The sequence below is a fragment of the Dermacentor variabilis genome, chromosome 2 (assembly GCF_050947875.1).
Source record: "Dermacentor variabilis isolate Ectoservices chromosome 2, ASM5094787v1, whole genome shotgun sequence".
NCBI classification, from domain to species: Eukaryota; Metazoa; Arthropoda; class Arachnida; order Ixodida; family Ixodidae; genus Dermacentor; species Dermacentor variabilis.
Window position 1 is genome coordinate 6,468,694 of NC_134569.1, and position 11,831 is coordinate 6,480,524.

Consider the following 11,831-nt stretch of genomic DNA (forward strand, 5'->3'; position numbering starts at 1 on the left):
TGCTCGTACTGTGACAGGAAATACCGGGTGCCTGCGTGTATAATTAAGGAATACATACTGTGTTCCGTGGCCCCTTCCCATGCTTGTTATGCTTCACTGCAATACTTTTGCGTAAGCTTCACCAAGTAACATTTCTGTAGGGAGGCAAAGCTGACTTTCAGGAACCAGCATTATGCAACGCACCGTGTTTTCCAAGTTTCTAAGCCAATCGCGAGGACCACAAAGGCGGAGTCCGTGCCATTGCTGACAGCAGCTAATTCTTTCAATAAACAACTCGGCACCCAACGGCAAGAAGCTTCATAGCGAACGTCGAAGCAGCTAGGCCTAGCGTTGCCGCAGTGGTGGCAACGGCTGCCAGCGGATCTGCGTGCGAGAGTGCCGGTCCGAGGTGGCGAAGTAATCAAAACGGCAGTGGTGGTGCCTTTGATTATTGCCGCTTCGGAGCCGCGGTCACGGCAAAACGTCCGGAAATTCGGACGGCGAAGCGTTCTTGCGTCGGAAATTTCACACGTTTTTATACGTTGACTCTATGGGGTACGTGGCTGGGCCGCGAAGCCGTCCAAATTATCGGGAATGCGGAAAGTCGCTCGTTGACTGTACACAGGCAACTCCTCCTGCCGACGAAAGGGCATCAAAGACGATTCATTACGATTCCTGTCTGTTACTCGATCCAGCATTACCGCGACTTTCGACCCTTTCAATAACATTGCCGCTAATTTTCCCTGATAGAGGCCCAAATTCCCTGAGTTTTCCCAGACTTTTTCCAGACTACTCAAAATCCCTGAGAATTCCCGGTTTTCCCGGTTGGCAGACACCCTGCCCTCGTCTCTTTTCTGCAGCAAACGCAGCTTGTGCAAATTTGTCGCACCAGTTGTTCCCCACACCAGGATGCAGTACTGCATGATAGGTACAATTTGGCGGCAGCAGTTGCGGCGGCATGTCCTCCGAAAATTCTTCTTGCCAACAGGTTAATCAGTGGCCTGTGTTCCTGCGTCGTCTGCGGCCGCCGTGGACACGTGCGCTTGCGCTCGCTGCGAGTGCTTTCAAGCGGCCGAGCCCTGAGCTGCCTGCTGCGCCTGCGCGGACTGCACGTGACTTCGGCGAGGACCACACAAGGACGCACACCACGGCGCTGACTCAATTTGGCGGCATGTCCTCCTTTTGAGAAAATTCTTCCTGCCAACAGGTTAGTTTATTACTTCTGTACACTATCTAAAAATTAATTCTGCCGCAACTGCTGCCCAAACTTCTTGTTTCACTGTTCGTAGTGTATATACTTCACTATGCCTACCGCAGTGGAACTGGCGAAAAAAAATGCATCTCTTGAAGCAGTGCTGAACGAGAAGTTGGATACACTGATCAATGATTTAATGTCACGAATTAACATCAAGCTACAGAACGTAGGACTGGGTGAGCACGCTTCCCTCTGTGAAAGTGTTCAGTTCATGAACAAGGAACTCGACGCGATAAAACAAAACAGGAAGAACTAGTAACCTCAAACAAGGCGCTCTTGTTACGTAACGAAGCACTCGAAAGAAAAGTGGCTGATTTAGAGCAATATTCGAGAATGAATAATGTGTAGATTAAGGGAATCCCTACATCAAAGGGTGAAGACTGCGGAGTCATTCTGAAGCGAATTGGCGATGCTATCGAGTACCCTCTCTTACCCGCTGATATCGACACGGCTCACCGTGTTGCCTCTAATTCAAATGAGAAGAGCATCATTGCTCGCTTCTGTTCACGCGATAAGAAAAACGAGTTCATCAGGAAGGCAAGAAGAGCTAGGCTTCGCACTGACCACGTTGGTTTCACAGGTGGCACTAGCACGCCTGTCTATGTAAATGACCACTTGACCATTGATAACAAGAAGGTGTTCTCGAAGGCGCTGGCACTCAAAAAAGGAAATAAGTGGAAATACTTATGGACAGAAAACTGCCAGATAAAAACCCGCAAAACTGATGATAGCAGGGTCTATCGCATTGTCACTGAGTCCGACCTTCGAATCTTCACGTGATTCATTGTAAATATTTTTTTCTTCTTTCCCTTTCTTTTTTTCATGGCCTTGCTCCACCCCGTTGACGTAAAACCTCGTCTTACCGCAAATAAACGATCACTCATTCACTTCAATGCTGGTAGCCTTCGTAAGAACATAGATGTAATTAATAACTTCATTGCCTCACTTCACCGTGTCTTCACTTTTATCTGCATATCGGAGACTTGGCTTTCTGATTCCGAGAACAACATGAGCGGTTTTCCATCTTATCAACCAGAGTATTGTCGTCGTCCAACTAATAGCCATGGTGGTGCCGCCATTTTCGTTTCACAAGATGTCACCTACACTCGCAGATTCGATCTGGCAGTTAAAGTGAATCATTGTGAGTCAGCGTGGATAGAAGTCGACCGGTCATTCCTTAATCACAATAATAACGTGATCCTTGGTTGCATTTATCGCTCACCGTCATCTTCCCTTAACGATTTCTTGCTTTCTCTTGGTGCAGTATTGTCCAAGCTAGCTTTTGAAAATAAGGATGTACTGATTGTACGTGATGTTAATATTAACTTACTTGACACTGAAGCTACCTCGTACACAACTTACACTGATTGTTTTGCTGGATTTGGTTTTAAATCACTCATTGACTGTCCAACTAGAGTATCCTCTCGTGGGAGCAGTACGCTCATTGATCACGTGTTATCTAACATATCACCATCGCCTTGCTCTGGGGTTATTGATACTGACATAATCGATCATTTTCCTGTTTTTCTTACATTTAACAATGAAATACATGAGAGCGATAACAGCTACTTTACGTCCGTATTTAGTACAGATACCTTTATTGAAGCTATCAGCGAAACTGATTGGTCGCCAATTAATTCTATGTCTGTTCCCGAAGCAGCACTAAACAAATTCTGCACTTTATTCTTATTGGCCGTTTCGACCAACACGCGCGCTGTAAAATTGTGGGAAAAAGTATGAATATCCGCGCAACCGGCCATGAATGACGGACGTTCTTCTGGAAAGCTCAAGAAGGAAGGAAAACGTGTACGCAAAGACTGAGCGTCAGCCCTTTAATACCGGACTAGCTAGACGCTATAGTAGGTACTGTAATTTACTGGGCGTTTTACTTAAACAGGCGAAAAAAAAGGTACTACGAAAATAAATTTGATCAGAACAAAAATAACCCCAAAAAGCAATGTCAGTTATTGAATTCTTTTCTTAACAAGTCATCTGTTGATGCCTCTATAACCAAAATAAATTACAATGGTCTCACTCATTCTGAGCCCAAAGAAATTGCTAATGCTTTTTCGGGCTACTTTTCTTCCGTTTACACTAATAACAACCTACATGCACGGTTGCATAATACTTTGAGCCGTACGACACAATCATTCTTCTTGTTACCAGCTATACTAAATGAAGTGTGCTCCACGATTGCTAACCTTAAAAACACAGGGCCTGGCTTAGACAATATTTGTGTCAGGCATTTAAAACTGGTTGCGCATTTAGTTTTCGACACGCTCTGTAATATTATCAACCTTATGTTTAAAGAAGGTGCATTCCCTTCATTTTTAAAATATGCCAAGATTATTCCTGTTTTTAAAAAAAGGCGACAAACACACAGTTAATAATTACCGACCAATTGCAATTCTTTCCTGCCTTAGTAACCTCATTGAGAAATTATTTGTTAAACGTCTTAATAACTACGTAACAAATTTTAAATTGCTAAAGAACAATCAATTTGGTTTCCGCCCTGGAAGTTCCACGAATCTACCTGTTCTATCTCTGACCACATAAAAAAAAATGTATTGATTCGGGAAACTTAGTTGGATCTGTATTTTTAGACTTCAGTAAAGCTTATGACACGGTTAACCATCAAGTACTGCTTAATAAACTTGACTCTTATGGTATAACCGGTCCTGCGCTAACACTCTTAAAAATTACTTGACCGGCCATACACAGTACATGCAGCAAATGCTTTCTCAGTAACAAAATGTATTAACCAAGGTGTACCATAGGGATCAGTTCTGGGCCCTTTGCTTTTCCTTTTATATATTGTCACGTGGCGGTAACGTTGAAGAACACAGTAGCAATACTGTGAAAGACAAAACTAACTTTTATTGGGCGAACCTGTGCCCACAAAAACAGGCTACACTTATAGCACAACGATAGCGGCGAACACAGTCGGCGATCGTCGAAAATCTGATCAGCGGGTCAAGCGCGTCGGCTTTTATGCATCAATCGTGGAATGTTCCAGACTAATCGTTGGGACCCGCGTGCCTTCCACAAAGTTCTATACCATTCGCGTCAGGTGATGAAATCAGATAACACAAGGTTCGGCGACAACAGACAGCGGATAGAAGCATCGATAACTTTCCAGAAACTTCGGATAAATGCAGGCGCATCCCGCGCTGTGCGATAACATTTGTTAGGCGGCGAAACGTGGTCGCCCGATAAAGATAAGTACACGTGTCAGTATTAATGATCTTCCGGATTCTCTTAACTGCACCAACTACGTTTTAATAATTTTTTTTTTAATATTTGGGGTTTTACGTGCCAAAACCACTTTCTGATTATGAGGCACGCCGTAGTGGAGGACTCCGGACATTTTTACCACCTGGGGTTCTTTAACGTGCACCTAAATCTAAGCACACGGGTGTTTTCGCATTTCGCCCCCATCGAAATGCGGCCGCCGTGGCCGGGATTCGATCCCGCGACCTCGTGCTCAGCAGCCCAACACCATAGCCACTGAGCAACCACGGCGGGTCACCAACTACGTTCATTGCATTTTATACGCAGATGACACAACCATATCTTCATCTGACAAATCTGTTGCTACTCTTACTTCTAAGTTAAATATTGCATTAAGTAACATTATAAAATGGTGTAGCAATAATTACTTAGTTCTTAATCCTCTAAAAACTAAATTTATGTTATTCAAAAGTGCTCAAAGGGCCTTAACTTCTATTCCTGAAGTGAAGCTTGGAATTCATTCAATTCCCGTTAGCACCGATGTCACTTCTCTTGGTATACATCTTGACCCTAACCTTACATTTCGCTCTCACTTCCAACATATCAAGCACAAGACTGCGTTTGGTATACGTGCATTAATCAAAGCTCGCCCTTCTTTTTCTCGTGAGGTTCTGCTAGCGTTGTATTATGCCTTCATTCATAGTCACATTAATTACGGCATTGTTTCATGGGGCAACACGTACGCTTGTCACTTATCATCAACTCAACACATCCAAAATCAGTCAATACGCATTATCACTTCTAGCTCCATGCAATCCAATGTTTCTTTGTTACTTCGCGCGTATAATATCTTGCCTATTAATAATTTGTTCCAGTTTAACACACTCGTCTTACTCCACAAGTTGCTTCATACCAACCTTACGTTTCCATTCATTGCAGTTGACCTTTTGCAGAATAAAAATATAACCAGATTTGCGGCTAACATGGTTCATACCAATTACGGCAAAAAAAAAATATCTTCCTTTGATGCAATTTCTCTTTGGAATGAATTACCATCAACTATAAAATCTTGTACTTCTCTTGAAATCTTCGAAAATCACCTTAAGCATCATTTCCTGCGATAACTCAACTACGATCTGACGGTGTACCTTTGACTTTTCTCTCACATGTCATTTCTTGTATTTCAATCATTCATGCTTTTTTCCGACTTCCTTTTATAACGTGCTTTTTCGTGCTTGATTGTAAATGACATGTCTAATGATGTGTTTGATCTGTAGATGTTGTTTAAATAACGCTAATTTGCTGACTATTCTTATCACCATAAATGTTGTTATTATTAATCGAGGGTCCCATTACAGTTTTCACTTTGGGACCCTCGTCTGTGTATTTGTCATGTTGTAATTACTTATTTTTTTGGAACCAATAAATCTGAATCTGAATCAGGACATTATATAGCATTACCTTCAGCTTAGTACGGATACTGTGGCATCGCTAAGCTTATTTGTTAGACTGTTATATAAAGCATGCGTTTGTTTAATCAACATATCAAGAAGCTCAGGAGTCAGCCAAGATTAGCGTGCTGTAGATGGCCTTGTTATTTTCTTGCGTGGGAAGTGTGTATGATATATTGGTTTGAAAATATTCCTGACAGCGGAATGTACAGAGTCGATCTCTTGTGGCCGGTAAACGCAATCCAACGTTTGCTGAGTAATGGCACGGCGAGAGGCCTCAAGAGTTGATGACGTAATTGACTGATTATAAACTGGTCGCTTACTTTTCCGAGTCACATAATGGATTTTGCTCATTAGCAAAATGATACCCAGATGGTCACTAATATCAGTGTACACAACATCGGCCACTAATGACTCAATATTTATGTTTGATATGAACACGTATAACAAGGAGGCGCCATCGACAGTCACAGGTGTCGCTGTAGATATTGTATTTGAACATTCACAAGCTGTAATTAAAGTCTAGAAATCCTTTTCCAGCTGGGAAGATGAGAGCACGTTCATATTGACGTCACTTCCTAAAAGATTCATTTTCTTCTTCTGCATAGCCGAAAATCTTTTCAAGGAAAGCAAAAAAGCTGGTTGCATCACCTTATGGTGGTGTGTACACAACAGAGAACAAGTTTGCACGGTTTTGTATTGTTAGCATCTCATAATCAGCAGTTAATTATATCTGCGAAATCGTCGACAGGTTCAGCAAAAAATTAATATCATCTTTGAGCAAAATCGCAACGCCGCCCCCTTGCTTATCCTGACGACTACAGAAAAAAGATTGATAACCAGAAAGCTGGAACAAATACGATGTGGGCGTTAACCAAGTTTCGGTCAGCATTATGACGGTAATCGGTAATCCGAAGCTGTGGATTAACTTGGTCGGTTCATCTGTGTTATTTGCGAGAGATTGAACATTTTGATGAAAAAACGTGATTGCTGATTATTTAGCTGATATGTAATATTTTACTTCAGAAGGCACATAACTCAGATTTCAAATAAACAACCACAAGAACATGCTAACATTTGTTATTCCTACGTCATTTTCTGCAAGTCGTCAAGATGGGCAGTGGAATCAATTGAGCAGCCTTCAGATTTTCGGGTGAAGATCTTGGCATTACGATACCAAGCATATTTCCAGCCAAGTGCTTTCTTTTTGCCGTTCGTCGCTCCGATCAAGCGTTTCATAGGTGGGCATAAGTGTTCGTTAATGTAAATCGGAGTGCTGGGCTCCAATTTCATATCTTCAGCCAGCCGTTCTTTTTTTTCCTACCTTTTTCTAAAAAACAGTCGCGCTTTGTCCTGTGTGTGAACTGTACTACAATATTAGGGCTATCAGCGTTGTGTGTAGTTCTCACCCGGTGGCAAGCTCCAACAACGCAATCATCAAAGGTTGCATCAATTGCATCTGCAAGTTTTCCGGTTGTTTCCAGGGCATTTTCTTTCGGCTTCAAAGGTACAACATTGGTAAACACCTGGTACGCTGTTCATTTTGCAAGTGTCTTACTTCGTGATCCTTGGGTTTTGCGAGCAGGCCATCTCGATCCTTTCCCAGACCCACCACTGTATTCTTTAGATCAGAGTTCTCGTGTTCCAGCTTACTAACAGTAACAGATGTTTTCATTTCCTCGTAGTTCTTGTTCGCAAATTCCAAGAATGCCTTCATTTCTCTGCCCTCCTTCCTTAAGTCACTTTCGAGGCATGCACGCAGTTCTTTAAATTCATTCTTTGACTCACATTTAAGTTGTTCGAACAATTTGTACAGATCTTGCTTGCCTGCCATTGCCATCACAGTGGGAGATGAAAGGCGAGAGAGGCGAACGCGATGAAAGTTCAGCTGCGCGGGAATAAAAAAAAACGAATGCGCACGAGCAGCAATGCGGCAGCCACCATTGAGAAGAAGCACGCGGAAAAACAATCCCGCGCACGCGGCCGCCACTGCTGCTGCTGCCGCGCTCACCAGACTGGCTTCTACAAATTTCGTTCGCTCCGTCTTAAAGTATGCTAGCGTCGTCTGGTTTCCGCACACATCGACTAATACATCAAAACTAGCAGAACTGTGCGGTTCATTTACATTAAGTACAGGCCCTACGACTCCCCCACAAACCTCTTAGCTAACGTAGGCCTTGAAACGCTATCCGTTAGGGTGAAACAAGCCGGTTTGAAATCAATCTACCAAACCATGCACGATAGCTCTGCGTTACGCCGAGTCAAATGCGTCACTCTGTCGACATCACGTGTGTCGCGAAATAAGCACTCGTTCGCGTCAACCGAGTTTCACGACGACGCGTTCGAGCTTTTCCCACGAGTGGTCAAGAGTGGAACCACCCCAACTCTCCATCACTTTCACCCTCCGTCAACTTCCCACAGACATCGAACTCCGACGACTCTGCTCAACACACCCGCACTTCCTCGTCACGATACTTGTTTTTCTTCTTGCGCGTGAAAGGCCCGCCGTGGTTGCTCAGTGGCTATGGTGTTGGGCTGCTGAGCACGAGGTCGCGGGATCGAATCCCGGCCACGGCGGCCGCATTTCGATGGGGGCGAAAACACCAGTGTGCTCACATTTAGGTGCACGTTAAAGAACCCCAGGTGGTCGAAATTTCCAGAGTCCTCCACTACGGCGTGCCTCATAATCAGAAAGTGGTTTTGGCACGTAAAACGGGCCCCATAATTTAATTTCTCTTTCTTGCGCGTAATAGTTATGCATCTCAAGGCGCAACGACGGTCACTTATACTCTATTTCCATGTTTAACTTATGCAATATTACATGGGTTATTTGTACTGCAATGTTCGCATAATTTCATTCATATTACATTTGTGATGTACTAGTATTTTTACCTTAACCGAAAGAGTTGAACCTTATATTGTCATTGGGTTTTTTGCATTATTTAATGTGCCTTTGTTCTACTATACCACGCATCGTGAGCTGTTTATTTTCGTTGTGTAAAATTGCGTATACGACGCCCACCTGCTTTGGTCTCGTAGAGACTGGCGGTATCGCGCTTAGATAAAGGGACCCTGAAACGATTTTGACGATTTTTTACAAACGTACTGAATCGTTAGAGTAGGTCCTTCTGATCATTAATTGACACATCTAAGTGCTCCACGTAAAGCGTGTAACTTATTATAAGGTTTCAAAAATGCACATCTCTGCCGATTGCAGCACGCTGCTCGGCGGAATTTTAAGCCGCCCCTACCCATATGACGGAAATCACCCATATGACGTCAGTGGGGCGAGCTATCCGTTTGGCTGACTAGGGTGCGTGATTTTTCCAACTTTGTGGTAAACAAATGATGTTCGTAATAGTTGGAATGTTAGTTAACTTGTTTTTATAAAAAGAAATTAACAAAAAGAATGCACAAGAACAATTTTTCAGTACATTTAAGCACTTCCGGCACACAGCAAGTGTCGTCTGCTTGTGTTACGTGATCCGTTCCTGACGAGAGCTCCGCTGGCTCCGCCGTCAGTTTAGGTCTGTCTTTTTGCGAGCGCTATTCGACTTTGTTGCGTTGTGCACTACAAACGTAGCGACTAGCAATATGTCCAGCTGCGACATCGTCTCTCTCTGCAAGCTAGTAGACGAGCGGACTGGCTGCAGCGCATCGGACTGCCGCTATCCGAACGGCGCCAGGATTTGCGCGATTGCGGCCGTCCACTTTACACCGGTAGATTACTAACGCAATAGCGTTTCGCGAGTCCGGTGTTAAGGCAAACGCAAGCGCAAGGGGACAGGACCTGGCCGCTTGACTGTGCCGTTTAAAGGGACACTAAAGGTTACTATTAAGTGAACGTGGACTGTTGAAATACCATCCCAGAAACCTCGAAACGCTTGTTTCGTGCCAAGGAGAGACTTATTTTAAGAGAAAATGCGTTCTGAAGCGTCCGCGTACCTCTAGCGCAGTTCAAATCGCCCGCCCTCCGATCGAGGAGTACTGACATCATGGTCTCATAGTGACGTTGCGCCATCGGTGAGTAGAACGGCGTCCGCAGACGGCGCTACGGCTTTTCTGCGCAAAACGCAAATGCGCGGCCAGAAACAGAGCCAAGACAGAGCCGACAGCAGAGCGAAAGCGGGAGTATGGTGGCTAGCGGAAGGAGAAACGCGCGACCATGAGCTGGTACTTTATTCTATGACGCGAACTTCGACGCTCGTCGCAATGGACCCTGACAACGACAGATTGGCTCGCGATGCTGGGCTCAACTTCAGCGATTTGAGCACTGACGAGCTCGACCTGCTACTGAGGGCTCGCGTTGCCGGCGTCGTTGTGTACTACGACGGCGGCCTCAACACCGGCTCTCCGGAGCGGGAAAGCAACGAGGGCTTCCCACGACATCACAAGGACGTGGCATTCTCACTGCTTGTTAGAAATGAAAGTTTCGCGAACCAGCAGAACCCGCACAACACGACGCGATAACGAAACTACTGAAACTCCAAAGCGTGCGCGGCGCAGAGTCGAGCGCGCTGAGTCGAACGAAAACTAAACCTTTCGACAACCCATACTACAGAAGGGTAACGTCAACATGTTATTTTTTCTTAGAATCAAATAGACGTAGACAAGTAGCATTTTCTTCTGTGTTATAATCGAATGAAATGACATTTTCAATACGAGTAGTTGAGTATTAGTAACACAAATTATGAGGAGTGCTTTCGTCATCGGGCTAGTACCGGAATGTCGCTGGGGGGTCTCAAATCGTGTCGTGCATTTACCTCAATTTCTCGGTTACTAAAGCTCTGTTCGCGATTATTGTGACGCCTTAGACGTTCTAGAACATTGCTCTACCACTTTAATTTGACTTTCTGGTATTAGTGTCCCTTTAACAGGTGAGCGCAGAAGCGCAAATGTGAATGGTCTGCACAGTGCAGCCACCTCGTGGCATAGAGCTCAACCACACACAGTAGCAGTAACAAAACGCATTCTTCTTTGCTGGTGGTGTAAATTTTTCGCAGGAGTGTAATCATCAACACATTGTTTTTGTAGATGTTTAAAATGTTTTCCACTTGGTTAGAACGCTTGGCACGGTCCAGCCACTTGTTGGCTGTGTGCAGACCGATCAGGCCGCTCACGTACGTCTACGCTAAAGTTCCTTCATCAGCTTGAGTTTAGGCCCAAGGTCGATTCAAATAGGTCGCGAAGCTTCGGGCGAAAAGCGGTTCAGTACAGATTGTCACCGACATCAGCATGGGGGGTTATGGGAGCAGCGATTGAAGCGCGCCAAGACTTTTAGCTTTGCATGATATTCGTATATCTGATGACTTAATTTTTAGACTGCTGGTTATATTAAGTGCTTTATGTTCAGGGCGAAATAAAACTGCTTTCGTCTTTGCAGCATTTAAGTTAGCGACATTCCAAGCGTGAAGTTTATTTAATACCGCATTGCCTTTTTCTGTGAGGCTAAACGGATCACACCCTGTTATGAAAATACTTGTATCGTCTGCGTATATAATAAATTTTGTGTTACTATCTATGTTAACTATATCGTTCACATATATGTCGAAGAGTAATGGGCCTAAGATACTGCCCTGAGGCACACAAGTATGAATTGGTTTTATTTCAGATAGAAAACCGTTAACAGTGATTTGCTGTCGATGATGATGAAAATACGATGTGAGAAGTGTTAGGAAAGTGCCTCTAAAGCCATAATGTTCCAGTTTCTCAAGTAAGGACTGGTGATTGAGTCAAATGCTTTAGTGTAATCAACGAATATGCCTAGTGTGCATTGTTGATTTTCAAAGGACTGTAAAATGTGTTCTTTTTGGCTGAGAAGGGCCGTTTCGGTTGAGCAACCTCTCCTAAAGCTGTACCGACATGGCGTGATAAGGCTGTGCTTTATTGAAAAGCTGGACATGCGTTCATACATA

The 11,831-nt window shown here is 44.0% G+C and overlaps 1 long non-coding RNA gene across 1 annotated transcript in view; it reads left to right on the forward strand.

Moving 5' to 3' along the window:
* LOC142571312 (uncharacterized) overlaps positions 1-11,831 on the forward strand; it is a 57,894-nt gene that overhangs the window by 31,717 nt on the left and 14,346 nt on the right. Inside the window, exon 2 of the long non-coding RNA XR_012825843.1 lies at positions 968-1,186. This is a non-coding gene — a long non-coding RNA (uncharacterized LOC142571312). The remainder of the gene's footprint in view (positions 1-967; positions 1,187-11,831) is intronic.